Below are 14,978 nucleotides of genomic sequence, written 5' to 3' on the forward strand. Positions count from 1 at the left end.
TTCGTGTGTGTGTTGCACACTTGCATCTGAATACCCATTGCTCCTCATGTTCTCACTGTTTGTAAATGTGTTAGCACAAGCTGTGTGTCCGTGCATGTGTGTGTGCACATCTATTATGTGTGTGGGCTGTTCCCTCCACTACCCTGAGCGGTGGCTAGGGGGTGCACTATGGACATGGTGTGTGGATGGGTGAGAGGGAGAGGGAGAGCAACAGACAGAGAGTGAGAGTGTGTGTGTGTGGGTGTGTGTGTGTGTCTTTGTAATGTATTCCTGCCTGTGGCTGGGCTGGTCACATGGGGAGAGCAGCCTGTTTAAAACAGCCTCGGCTTGCTCTCTCAGAGCAGTGCGAGACGCAGAGACAGACGCACACGTCCTCCCTCTCTCCCCGCTCTCTTTCATGCACACACACGCATGCTCATGCACGCAGACGGCAACTGTCCTCTATCGGACTGACACACCACACACGCTGGGATAGACACACTCCCCTTTGCTACAGTGGAGAAGAGGATAAGAAGTGACATATCAGGAAAAAACTGAAATACAGAAAAAGAGGAGGTTCACAGTGAGTAGCCCATTGATTTTCATTCATTTGATTTGAATTTTCTATTTTTTTGTTGCATTTTTTTCGGGGGGACTTTGCTCTTCTTCAGCGCTGCCTGACCAGGACCTGACAGGGAAAGAGAGTTGGATGGAGGGGACTGAGGGACTGTCACACAAAAAAAAGGAGAAGGAAGGAAGGAAGGAATAGCCAGAAGCAAAGGAGAGGTGGCAGAGGATAGTGATGTGGGGCTAGTTCAACAGCGGAATACCTCTCCATCAATCTCTCCCTCTGTCCGTGGGATCTAATGCTGTTAATTAGCAGCGTGCGCTTGGAATGGGAGGAATGCCACTGCACAGAGCTGGAGTGGGGTTTGCTCTGGACTCTTTTCTGTGTGCGTTTGTGTGTGTGTGTCTCTGTGTGTGTGTGTGTGTCCCATGTCCTCCCTGTCCTCTTGTGTTTTGTATGCTGGCTGCATTGTGGAGGACGGCCGAGCGGATGCTTAGCGGACTCCCCGAGACGCACGCTGCTCCGGCTGTGATTTATAGAAATGTATTGATATGCAGATGGGAGATGATGGACCCGTCACAGTACTCCGTTGCAGCGATATGAGTGATGTGTCGGCGGGGGGGGGGGGGAGGACAGAGAGTCTCTCGTCTGCTTCTTCTCTGCCTGTCCCGCTCTTGTCCTCCTGCCTCGCCTCCCATTTCCCTCCCTGCGTGCTGCCGCTGCCGCCACTGATCTGTCCTCTCTGACACTGTCCCTCCTCGTCTCTGTCCACGTCCTTTCATTAACTTTTCTCCCTGTTTGCATATCCCCCCTCTGTTTCTGTGTGTCTCCTAAGCTCTACACGCTCTTAATTTCATCCGGCTTTCACTCTCTCTGCATCCCCCCCCCTCTACCACCAGCACCACCTCACAAACCCCACGCTGGTACACACTGGTGGAGATTGCTCAGTTGCGTAGAAAGGGAGAGAATCGCAGAGTTGTAAGGAGGGGAGGGAAAGGGGAGAAGAAAGAGAGAGGAATGAAGGAGAAAGTGGAAGGAGGGGAGGGGGGGGGGGGGGGGGCATTGAAAAGGCTGACACTGGCTTGGACAATTAGCCAGGGGAGTCCGTCCTGGGGTGCTATTCTGAGAGGGGCTTTGGCCCCTGGGCCCTGGGCGCTGGGTCACGGGATGCCTTGACCCCTCCAGTCGACAGCTAGGCATGGGAGCCATTATCACAGCCTGATTGATTAGCACTGAGCGGAAATCCCTTTTCTCTTCACTCCTTGGGAGGAAAAGACGGGAGCTTTTTGTCCTTTTGCTGCTGCTGGTTTAGTATCTGCCGGCATGAATGTGCAAAGCTCTGGCTCTTTTTCTTTTTTCTTTCTTACTGTTGTCAGTTATGGAGGTCTGGTCTCCATATATCTCCCCTCTCTCTCTCTCTCTCTCCCTCACTTCTTTCTCCCAGACAACTTTTCTCTGTGTGTGTTTGAGTGGGCACAATATTTATTTAATCACAAGACAGTTTTCCTCTGAGAAAGATGCTGCAAAGATTTGCTCTGAGACTTCTCCATAGTCAGACATCTGATCTAATTGCGTTTTCACGTGCACGTGTCTCGGCTGCTGTGAGGTGTGCACCTGCAGACGCTGCCTGTGTTTTGTCGAGACCTCCTGGAAGTTGTCGAGGGAGAAGGGGAGTGGAGGTGCGAGAGATATGGATAACTTATTAAAAAAAGAGATGGGAAGGAAGATATAGTAAAAGAGAAGAATGGTGGGTGGAAATATACTAGTGGACAGCTTGGGAAATTGAGCTCCTCTCCTCAGACTGTGTGTTTTCCCTTTATTGTGCCTGCATCTCCATCTCATTCCTCGGTTTTGATCCTCCCCAGTCCCATCCCTCGCTACTTTTTGCCCTCCCTCAACCCCCCCACCCCCCGCCTCCTCCGACTGGGGAGTTTAGCGGGGTGTTTAGCCCAGCTCACGGCTGATCAAAGCAGTGTGTGTCAGACCGGGCTTAGCCCAGCCACTCCTAATGGAGCACCGTTTTCATGCCTAGTTGGTGGTGGAACGGGTGGGAGAGATGGGAGGTGCTTGGGGGGGGGAGAGAGAGAAAGGGGGTGCAAGTAGAAAGACTGACAGAAGGAGTTCAAGGGAGGAAAAGGCAGCTATTGACGCACATGCAGGGCAGGCAGATGGAGAAATGGCTTAAAAAATGAACGGTACAGGAGAGAAGAGACGAGGGCGAAAGGAGTGAGGGATGGTAATGATTAACAGAACAAGGGAAAAGGTGAAGAAATGCAGACGAGAGCAGAGACAGTGGCTGTCAGGAGCAGACAGAGGAGCTCAAAGCTGAGGAGAGTCAGGCTGTACATGACTTCCCAGTGTTCTTCCTTCTTTCTCTAGTGGAGGGACCGATTACCAACAGGGCATATACAGTGTAGCCCGGCACAGGATAGCTCCCACACATGGTTTGGTTTTGGGCTGGAAACAACACCACACGGGAGGAGGCTGATGTGTGCATGGGTGTGTGTGTGTGTGAGAGACAGAGGAGTGTGTGTGTCTGTGTGTGTTAAGCATCTGTGTGCCCGTCTGTGTCCCTTTATGCCAATTAGCAGACATACATTCACGTGAAGCCTATATATATATAGATTTTTCACAGATGATAAAAAGCCGCCGAGACTTCTTTGCACATTGACCCTGAAATTGGAAGTTTTTCGATTGAAAGGATTTTTTTCCTCAGAGCACGAATAAAAAGTTGTTGTTTAAAACCTTGATATGTTAAAAAAAGTCCTTCAATTGGAAACTTGCATCCGATTAACCCATCAAGACCAGATGCAACATATGCATCTCCCTCTGTGATGTGTGTTTGTCATTGGTTTTGTTGTTTTCAAGATGTGTGACCGATTTGTGGAAATTCGATGAAATGTGTTACGTGAATTTTTTTATTTGATCCAGTTTTAACCGGAGAAAAAGTTTTTCAAGTCGCACTTCGTCAAGGTTTAGTGAGTGGCTTACAAAATCGGTTACAGGGTCTTTTAGACCTTTCATTTTCCTCTGACGCTGATGGAAGCGTGTGATGAAAACAGAACACAGCATGAAATGCAACTGGAAATCACAACAATTGTGCTCATTTCCCTCCGTATCCAGTTTACAGGGTAAATGCAATTATCCACGATGAAAGTTTCCAGCCCTCAAATAATTTTATTTCACGCTTCCACCAGCGTCAGAGGCTGAAAATAAATAAAGGTTTCCGTGAATGTCAAGGTTTTAGTTAAGGAGTCTATGGTGCAAAAGAGTGATGGCATTTTAAAAAGATGCTAAAAAAATTCTACCAACAGGCTAATAAGCAGAGATTAAAGGTTCATAATGGAAGCAGGATGAATGAAATACATTTGACACGACTTTATATTCAGTGTCACGGTTATAAAAGTTTTTATATACTTCTGAACTTTCCTTTCCCTCTCTCCCCTTCCTTCCCTTCCTCTCATTCTTTCCTTTCAACTCTTTCTCGCCTGATATATCTTCTCTAATCCATTTACTTACTTGTCTTTACCTCCATCGCTCATCCTCTCACTGACTCATCCCTTTACCCCCTCATCCCTCTTTTACTCCTGCTCTTATGGGCTGTTCACACGCATGGATTCATAAAAGCTGGGACAGCGTCGGCTGCTGTCATTGTGAATGAGTCGCGGCTTTGACGCCCTGTCCCCCCCCAACCCCCAACCCCTCCCGCTCAGCTTGACAGACTCAAAAGCGGCCGGCCGCTCCACAGGGAGAAGTTTAGAGGCTCAGACACAGTCGGGGCGACAGCCAGTGACATTCATCTTGATTTCAGTGGAAACGGAAGCTCAGAGTTATTTACTGCTACATAATGCAAAGGAACTTTTAAAAATGTTATTCTCTGTGACCTGTCTTCAAGTTAGCAGAAAAATAAAAGTTAAATACACCCGCAATACGAGTGATTCATGACTGGCCAGATACCGCCAACTACTTTTATCCACATGTGTGAACGCACTGCTACTCCCTTAGGTCCACTCTGTCTTACCTCCTCTACACTCCTCTTTTTTTTCGTCTACTCCTCCTCCTCCTCCTCTCCCATCCCTGGCCCGCAATGCTGGTGTTTATGCTTCAGACAGAAGAAAGGTAAGGTAAAACTAGGATAATATTTCCCCTAACATACTTACTGCCTGGGTAAACATCCTCAGACAGATGTCCAAGTGCGGGGTCTGATCAGAGCAGCGCAGGGGCCGCGAAGCTCACTGCTGTAACATACACAAAGCCAACAAATTGGAAGCCGGTGTGGAGATGTGTGTGAGCGGGGTGAGAGGTAGGGAGGTATGGAGAGTTAGTCACCTTGAAAACACAAGTTTTGCTAGAGTGGGAGATTAGTCCTGAAACTTTTCGTTTTGGTAGCAAAGAGCGTTACAGGAAACTTTCAGGGTCAACTTTGATCAATGGACAGATTCATTGCTAAAACTTGTTGGCACGAGAAACATTAGATTTATGCCTGATAATGTGTCTGTTTCTTAGGAACAGCTCTCACACGTCAACCAAAGAAAAGCGATAGAAATGTTCAAAGCTGAACCTCATTTGATTTTAAAAAAGTCGAAAGGATTTGAATCTGATAAGAGTGAGCATCTAGAGTCGTAAGGGAAGAATAGAATGGTAGATTTAGGTAAGCGTGTTGCTGTGTGTGTGTGTCTGTGTGTATATGCATCAACAGAGACTTATCACATGCCTCTGTTGAAACATATGCGGGTGCGAGCTTTGTACTCAACAAGTCTCCAAAAGGCGGCAAAGACATGAAAAAGCCAGCGCTCCCACTCTCCCATGTGTACCCTGTGTCTCTCTTTAGTTAGATGTGCCGCTTGCTGTGTGCTTTTATCTAAATGCACCTGAGGGTTTGAGAACATGACAAGATTTTGTTAAGATTTGGACCCAATTAAGCAGCTTCACATGTGTCTCAGAGATCCAAGTTTAACGCCTGTTTCCTCTCTGCACCCGGAGCTGGAAGATCTGGCTCAGAGGGGGACTTGGGTGTGTAATTATTTTTCTGTAATCCAAAATGACTCGTGTGCTTTCTTTGTACATTTTTAATATGGCGAGAACATGAAGATATTAAACCCCTCGCTCATGCCACAGCTCATAACATGCCCTCCAACTTTGGATGAGGACCTTTTAAATTACAGAAAGTTGTGAAATATATGTAAAGAAAGTCTCTTTCTGTGGTTCTGAGTCTCCGTGCTCGGTTTGTAAATTTATATTTTTCTAAGCTTGTATATTTCTGCTGCCCTTTTGTTCTATTTGCGTCTGCTTGCCTGCTTTTTTTTTTTTTTGTGTGCCTCAGAGTCAGGGTCTGTCAGTTTGTCTTTTTATCTGTCAACTCTTGTGTGTGCCAGTGGGTCAGTGTGCGTGTCAGTTTGTGTGCGTATGATAGTGAGTCTCCGCTGTACTTTCTCCACTCAGCCCCTGTAGCATTCTTGCAGCGCAGACGATAGAACATTTTGACTCCTAACTTTCTGATCAAAGCTAACGAGGGATGAGAGGAGGGAAACTGAGAAAACTGTTAATGACTCTGTACGCCCCAACCCGCCGCCATCCATACCCGTCCACACACACACACACACACACACACACACTAACACACGCCTCCAAAGCTTCCTCTAGGCCTGTCACGTTTTTTCCAGAAAATAACACTAATTTAAAATGACACACAATTCTGAATGCATTCAAATGATCCCCCCTCGTCAACAATGGGCTGCATATTGTTGCAGATAAATCTCGACGCACGGTTTTGCAGTTGTTTGGCCTCAGCAAACTTTTTCTGCTAGATCACAAGGCAAACTACTCCAAACTGTCCTCAGTGCTTATCTCCAAAGATTGCATTAGAATATTAACTTTCAAATGAATGTTGGAATTTCTGTCTCCTGCCATCTCAAGGCAGTTCGCCACACGACGTGTGTGCTGCAAACTCGAGTGCGTGCATATGCCAGGAACATGCACTCCCTTCTTTGCATTGAGACACATTAAGTGCTCGCATTCAACATAATTTCCTCCGACACGAGCACATTGTATATTTAAATGCATCTTGAGGACAAGCAGAGCAGAGTAAATATGCCTCCGGGCAAAAGCGTGATATAGTACAGTATGTATCCGAGGCAGTAATACATGATGGAACTTGTGAGGGAGTCATTAAGCACATCTCTGAGCTGTAGATGTGCGATTGGTTTTTCATCCATCCTCTGTTTAGCATCCAGTCCCTCAGACTAACCTGCTTCATGTTTGATCCTTTAAATACTGGAAATAATGATATTGGCAAATTAGCTCAGGATATGTTTTTTCTATATCGGCTGAATGATTAGCCCTGGTGCTCACTTGTGGTCCCACTAGATAAAAGCAAATTCAAATCCTGTTTGTTATCACATTACCATGTTAATAAAAACAGCATGTAGCATCTTTTTAAATTGGTTAAATCAATTGCATCTAGATGTATCTGCCATCTGTGGAGGCTTTTCCTCTGCTCTGCCATGGGTTTGTAGGCCATTGATCAAAAGCTACTTATATTTGTGACCTTTCTCCCTTTCACTGCATTAATAACAAGTCCTGAGCAGTTCTGATAAATGCAGCGTTAGCCTGCCTGCAACATATCTGCTGTCGTCAGTTATACGCCTGCCATCTCTACCTCCTTTTGAAGAAATGCATATGTGAGCAGACATGTGTAGTTTGATATGTACATTAATCATTTAAAGGAAAAGCTGAGGGCTAATCTTTGATCCTGAAAGTGCTGTAAAAAGAAATATTATAATAAAGCCACCACTTTTATTTAAATTGCACTTTTTTTCCAACATTACTCTCATATGCCTTTTTTAATGTACAAGTTCAGTGCCTGTTCCAAAGATGTTTGTTTGGAAAGGTTACAGCTTTCTTCCTGAAATCTGGTTATTCCTGGTCTGGTGAAGCTGGAATGAGCACAACCCTAGCTAGAGAAGTAGTTGTCGTCACTAAATGTTTTTTAATACTGAGTGCATCACAATTGGCACAGACTCTGCACTTCTTTGGCCCCTCATGGAAGTGTGAATGCGATAAAATGAACAATTCAGATATATGGGAGAAGCTAAAGAAGGGAGGTCAGATATCGCTAACTTTAGAGAAGACATGTGGTCACTTCTTGGGGCAGAGGAGACACTGGGAGGTCGACCGAAGTGTCTCGAACAGTTGAGTTACACAAAGAGAATGTTCTCCACTGAGACGGCATGAGGGAATACAGGAGACAAGGAAGACCTTACAGGAGAGGCTGTGAATCCTTGAGGGAGAGATTGAGAGAGACGAGATGACTCTGAAGAAGACTGGAAAGGTTAGGGGGAGGCTAACAACAAGACTGATTGTGGTAGGAAAAAGGAGACAAACACTGGAGATTCAATCATGGTGCAGTTTTACAACGGGATACCATCAGGCGTGATTGGGACCAGGAGGAAAGTGGCAATGAGAGGATAGACAAATGTAGGAGGTGTGTGTGGGGGTGACGGGAGGGAATTAGAAATGAGGGGAAGATGACTAACACGTACGACTGTGTTACTGGAGTAGAAGAAGATGGTGAGCAGGAGGGAGCTCAACACAATTATGGCCTCTATTGATCGAGACGAAGAAGAAGTACGAAGATTAAAAAAAAACGGGAAAAGAGGGAAAAGTGTTTCAAATGCAGTTGCTGTCACAATTTGGATTTTTTTAGTTTTTACCCAAATAACCTGAAATCTTAGTAAATTCGATTTTCCATCACCGCCGTCCTCGTTCATTTGCATGTTTACTTTTTGTTTCAAACTCAGGCTGAGACATGACATCATCGTCCCTGTGTGTAGAAAATGGCTCTGGGATGGTGCCGTATTATTAATAATGCACCGCGTTAAAAATGCATGAATTTTCCATCAATTGGAAAGTGAACATTAGGGCACGTTTTTTTTTTTTCTTCCTCTAAACGATAATGACATTCACATATCTGCATCCTGTTGGTTCTGCAAGATATTTATTTCATATTTATTATCTTAACGAATGCATATAGGCTATTAAAAGCCTTAGTGCTCCGTTTCTGGCACTGCTAATCGACATGTGTGTGCTTGTTTGTGTGTGCGTTTACGGTTGTGTATCCTTATGTCTTTCTAATGTCTGTGTCCACTCAAGTGTGAGAAGCCGCTGCCTGTGCACGTCGTTGCTCACGTCGAGCTCTTTCCATAACCGTCCATAGGTTCGCTTTTTGGGCGTGTACACGACGCACACTGGCCTTTATGCACAAGCGTGTATGAGTGAGTGCCTCTCTCAGAGCTGGAGGCTTTTAATCTATTAAAGCCTGATCCTTAAACACTAATCAATGCACCCTTTTATATTTCCATTACAGTGCAGAGAGAAAGGGATAAATAAAGCATGACCGGGGAGCTCAGCGGCGGCCACATAACAATGAAAGATCCCCACGGTTGTTCAAACACACACAGAGAGGCTCGACTTAATTGTGTCAAAAAACAGGTTGCAGTGCTCTGTGGTGGCGGATTCTTCTCCATCATCATTATTTTGACACTCACGTACTTGTTGTAGTTCTGAAATGTTGTTTTCTGCGACTATTTCCTTCATCAGTGGAGTGAATGAATGCTAATCAACTTCCTGTTCCCTTGACTGACAGTGTGTCTCTAGAAATGTATTCACTGTCCCATTTTTATGTATTAAGGCTGCAAGTATAGTCCCTCTGCAAGGTTGGCTGATTTTCAATTATATATTACAGTGTGTTATTATATTTCCAGTTGCTGACACTTTAGGTCTTATTTTGATAGTTTTGGTCATTGTTTCAATTGGCTAAGTTAATATTGAACCCACGGAAACAGTGCCTGAGCTGGAGAGACATGGTGAAAGCACTCCACCGTCTGACAGGGTTAGAAATGAGCGGTCACACCGGTGGTACACAAGCCAACAGTTCAACTTTAAAACACTTGGAGGTAGATGTGAAAATACGCTGAACTGAAATGCCAAAAGAAAAAAGCAGGCGTAATCAGAAGGGGCCTCAGGGAACTCTTCTACTACACTTAAGTCTATGACTCTGTCAATCTTAATCCTGCTAACTAACTAACAGGCAGACAACACAAAAAACATAACCTCCATTAGTGGCGGTAATCGTTGAGTCGTTCGGATCACGTTGTTCACCTCAGGGGGTTTGTCATGAAACCTGTATGATCGTTGCACTGATCACATTTCTTCCCCAACCTGACACTCTCCCCTTCTCCCAGCTCTGGGGCAATTAGTTTGGCGAGGGCAAATTGCCAATCTTGCAGAAACCAGAGCCAAGATTTGATAAACTGGAATTATAGTTCAACGCTCAAAGGAAATTCCTATTCCTCTCAGCAAACTGGTAAACACAATAATGAGCATTTCTTTGATTTAGAAAAAGAAAGGAAAATGTCCTCTTTTTATTAGGAGGCTCAAAGAATGGAAATGCAAAGCCGGAGCTGCCTCATCAGTATCTTTTACAATTAAAAGGATGATTAATGTGTGTACTTGACACCTCCTACTTACGTTTAAACAGATAATTGCCTCTGCCTGCTTTCGAATATGTGCTTTTTTTTAATGCGCCACACTCTATTAGCCAAACTCCTGTCACTGGCCTCCCACCCTTCTGTCTCCCCCCTTTTTAAAAACCAAGCGCGCTCCTTGCTTGCAGTATTGCATCACATATTCCCCTCAGACCGCATTTCACTGGTGATAAATGCACACTGTATCATTCAGTTGTCGGGAGAGAACGTTTCCAAGCCGTGCAGCTGACGGCATGCCCTCCCGATTTAGGGATAATTTACAGCAAATGACTGCAGTGCAACAAGAAGCCACACTTGCCCCCCCCACCCCGCCCACCCTCCCAACCCCCTGTTTTTCCCCCATTTTAAACCCACTAAACTGATGGTATTTGCCTCCTCCCAGAGCACACTTTATTAGCAACGTCCGCTTGTGTACATGTCCCTCAACCCCAATTAATTCACTATACTTAAGTGGCGGATTTGCATTAGGCTGTTCTAGCCCTTGGAGTATACTTTATTAGCCCCCCCCCCCCGTGCCCTCGGATTCAACATGCACGCAAACGCATTTATTTTTACCGGAGTGTGTATGTTTCTTCCTTTTTTCTTTCTCCGCTTCACTGTGGTAGTTTATTAGCAATGTCTCCTTTGATAGTTGGTGTGCACGCTTGATTATGGCTGAAAGGGAGTGGGCCGGGCGCTGGGCCGGAGAGGAAGTCTGCCTAATGATATTAACAACATCCTTTATTGGGTAGCTACTGCCGACGGAGGGAGGGGAGAGGGAGTACATGGGCAGGGACAAGGGGGGGGGGATAGGCCGAAAGAGACGGGGAGAAGGGAGCTGGAAAGAAAAAGGGGAAATGAGGGGGAAAGAATTTAGGGTGAATCAAAGAAACATTGTGTGGAGGGGGGGGGGGAGATGCAGGAGCTGGTTACCTTGTCTGGGGATTAAGCAAGAAGAAAACTAAGGAAGGGGTCAATGGACAGGAAAGAAAAAAAAAAAGAATCCAGTGAGAAATTATGATCCCGACACAAGTGACCCTGACCCCAGTAGTGCAGTGGTTTGTAGTCTCACTCTGTCTTAATATATTATACAGACCAGTCAGTCCCTCTGTGGCCGTCTAATAGAAACTTTGCAGTCGCATCACAAATCGCCCAGCAGCCGCGCCTCGCTCCATCATGGACGTCCATAGAGGGATTAGCTGCCTGTAAATAATGGCTAAGTGCCTAGCAGCTGGAAAACCAGAGATACCTGAAAATAATATGTCGTGATGCTGATTTAAGTCTAGTTTAGTAATGTTAGAAAGTGTCAGCGATGATCAGAGAAGTCTGTGTTCACCGGACTGTAATGGTTATCTAGGCAGGTGCTGTGGCTAACAATGTAAAACCGGACACCTCAGGGACAGCACTTGAGTGTTTTGTTCTAATTAGATTAAGATGTTTTCCTCTATTTATCATTTTAAGCTTCTATTTATAAAGGATAACAGAATTAGGATTTGCTGAATGTGCCTGTGGTCAAAAGGCTTTTAGGCGTTCAGTGTTCAAGCAGCAAATTTATAATATAATATGTAATTTTCCTCTTTTTAAATGTCTAAAAAGAAGAATATACCAATTTAGTCCTATGTCTATCCCTGCTATACCTTCTTGGGCGAAAGACATATGGCGAAGGAACAACCAGCCGCCAGCCAGTTAGCCAGTGGGCTGATTTCTCCTTCCACTGTTTGCATTAGTCACTCTTAATGGTTCACGCTTGTTCATTGCCGTTGGCTGCGTAACGTGATTACGACTTTACTACATTACCTGATCCGTGAACACGATTTGTTCACATGAGTCACGTCAGGTAGATTCTCATCAGCAACGTTGGCGAAGACAACAACTCCCACGATCCCTTGCAACTTCTCAACGTCATAGATTTAGGTCTTGAGTTGAGTTTGATTGAGAGAGCCCTCAATGGCCGAAGCTGCATATTGTATGTTTCATCGCAGCTGGAGTTCCTGTAAAAGCATCAGGAGTATTTTTAATGTGAGGACACAGAATGAATGAGAGCTGTAGGTTGGATGGATTGAAGGCATCGCAAACAACTAAATTGCAACAGCAAACACAACGTCGAGCATCACAGCCCGGAAGCAAAAAACCTCGGGGAGAGGCCTTGATTAACCGAAGTGATTGGCTCTCTTATTGAACCTGACAACTGGATCTGATGGGAGCAGCTGTGGGTCGAAGGCTGTCGGGGAATGTGAGGCTGGTGGTTTGCACTGGTCGTCATGGGTCCAAACGCAATTAGTCAGTGGGAAGAGGTATAGGTGAGTTATGAGGGGTGGGGGGGGGACTGCAGTGATGAACCATGTTAACTATTATTCTAGTGTTTGTGTCTGCATTTTAATGTAAATGTTTGACCTCCTTTCATATCTTCATTCGCTCACACTCATACAGAAACATGTTTTTTATCCACAATGTATTCAGCTTCACACAAAGGGAGTCAAGGTGACACTGGGTCATAAACACTTGTGCACAGGAGCTGTGTTGCCGTGAATGGAGTGTTTTTTTTTTTTTACATAACCAGTATGTTCTCTTGTGCTGTTGAAAGACATAATGAGATGGTCACATCCACATGCCACTTACAGAGAAATACACATATTTACTGTATTGGAGTTGATTAAAGAGAAAACTACTGAATGGGGACAAAGAAGGGCTGAGCTGTAATCAGTCTGTGATGAGATTTCTCCATTGCTTTGGAAAGAGAGGATTCTATAAACACACCCTAACAAAAGACAATATAACGCTTCTACACCTTAGCTTTAAAAAGTGTATATTCTCTTATATTTCAGGACTAAAGAATTACCTATTCATTCATTACAAGATAATTTCCTTCTGTGAATAGAGGTTGATGTTGCTCGGCTAGCAAGTGTTTGGTTAGTCCAGTTTAACCGGCAGGAGTTTCTGCTGCAACATGTTCTGCTACCAAAAAAGAAATAAATTCATAAGTGAAAAGGAAGTTCTTATTATCTCCTGGTGTCTTTACGGCAGAAGGGAAACAAAGGAAATCAACAAAACGACCACAAATTATGAGTTGGGCATCGACTTGGTGCCGCACCTCAGTCAGCTGACTCTAGTTGTCTGTTTACAGATACGTATACGTTGTAAGATTGTTATGGGAGGACGAGAAAATTGCATTTCAAACCAATCCTATTCAATTCAAGTCTGGTTTCAGTTATTATTTAGTGTTACAGCGACGTCTTAGTTCAGCTCAGGGCGCAAACTTCATCAGTGTCTTGGGTTTAGTGTGAAAAACAACAACCTGCATTGTGTTGTTTATGAATAATGTAATGAAGTAAAAATGCCCATTACCACCTCAGCACCTAAGCCCCCAGAAACCAGGGAGAACTCTGAATGAGAGGGGGTACGTGCCGATCGTTTAGACGCACAGGGGTCAAATTCATGAGCTAACCTGAATTTTTAAATCCAATCGAACCCCCTAACGCTCCTAAGACTGAGAGTGTGCATCTTTGAAGATGTAAGACCTCACCGCTCTCTGAAATGTTAATTTCATTGAAAAGTTAATTTGTCTTGCATCATAAACGCATCAGTTGCATTCATAATTCTGCCGTTGCTCGATCCTGGAACTTGTTTTGCTCTCACAAATCATTCCTTCATGGCACCAAATCCCGTTATCACTCGTAATTATGAACTCTCCTCAAGCAAATCATATTAAACAACCCCTTTTTTTTATCTTAAACAAGCTGTTGTAATTAACGAAGCACACAAAGTAACATTTTGGTCTGTAGAGAAAACCATACATGGAACAACATATGTTAACAGATGCAACCACAGGACAGTGTCTGACACTATTGCAAACACACACATAAACACATAGTGAACTATCACACATGCATGTTCCTGTTCATACACACACACACATACACACACACACACACAGACACCAATTGACAGGGCGTTGATTGTGAGGCGGCACGAATCCTCATCTCCCACTAACACCCAGCGAAAGCTGTCACCTTGAGAAGCCTCGCTCGGAACCCAAAAATGTCAAGGCTGGCAATTTCCTCTGTTTACCTTGGCGAGGTGCCTGAGGTCCCGTACTCATCCCAGATGTGTGTTATTGTGTGCAGGAATCTTGTGTGTGTGTGCAGGCATGATCGTCTCAGTACAAGTGTTTGTGTGTCAGTGTAGCACTGTGGCATTTATGTTTGTCTTTCTGAGTTCCTGCATTTGTGTGTGTTTGTGTGTGTGTGGGAGAGAGAGCGAACTAGACAGAGACCGATAAATAAACTCATTCCCCTGCACTGTGTCTCTCTGTAAGCCGTGTCAGCATCTCTCTGCACCTGTGGCTAAGAAGACGTATCTATCAGGCACACACACACATAATATCATAGAGCACACAAGTAAACACAAAAATACAGCACATGCGTGCTCTAAATGCACTGACAACATACAAACACAGCACATGTCACCGTAAACACACACTTCTACACAACCGCTGCTTTTCACGCAGACACGTGTGTTCACAGTGGAGTCACATGCAGTGTCACATAATGACAGACACACATTCAGAGAAAGAGAGAGAGAGAGTCACCCGCTGGTCTGTCAGGGTTAGGATATCACTCTTTTCCCAGGATTTTCCCCCCAGGTTGAATGTGACTGCTCTCCATTTCTGTGTGTATATCTGTCTGTGTGTGTTTGTTTGTGTGTGTGTTTGTTGTGTGTGCATGAGATAGCGCGAGAAAAAGAGAGATAATGCCGACTTATCTTTGACATGGAGCCAGAGCAGAAAATAGCCCCTTATCAGGAGTGATTTAAAAAAAATAAAATGGAGAATAACCTCCCACACTGTAAATGACTTCAGGATACATTTGTCTTTTTGTGTGTGTGGTTTTTCTTTCTTTAACTGCATC

General features: G+C 44.7%; 1 protein-coding gene across 1 annotated transcript in view; it reads left to right on the forward strand.

The window, feature by feature from the left end:
* Positions 1–314: 314 nt before the first annotated feature.
* cntfr (ciliary neurotrophic factor receptor) overlaps positions 315–14,978 on the forward strand; it is a 190,721-nt gene continuing 176,057 nt past the window's right edge. The window contains exon 1 of the mRNA XM_053410658.1: positions 315–562. The gene's annotated coding sequence lies outside the window, so the exon portion shown is untranslated. The remainder of the gene's footprint in view (positions 563–14,978) is intronic.

This window comes from Pleuronectes platessa, chromosome 19, assembly GCF_947347685.1.
Source record: "Pleuronectes platessa chromosome 19, fPlePla1.1, whole genome shotgun sequence".
NCBI classification, from domain to species: domain Eukaryota; kingdom Metazoa; phylum Chordata; class Actinopteri; order Pleuronectiformes; family Pleuronectidae; genus Pleuronectes; species Pleuronectes platessa.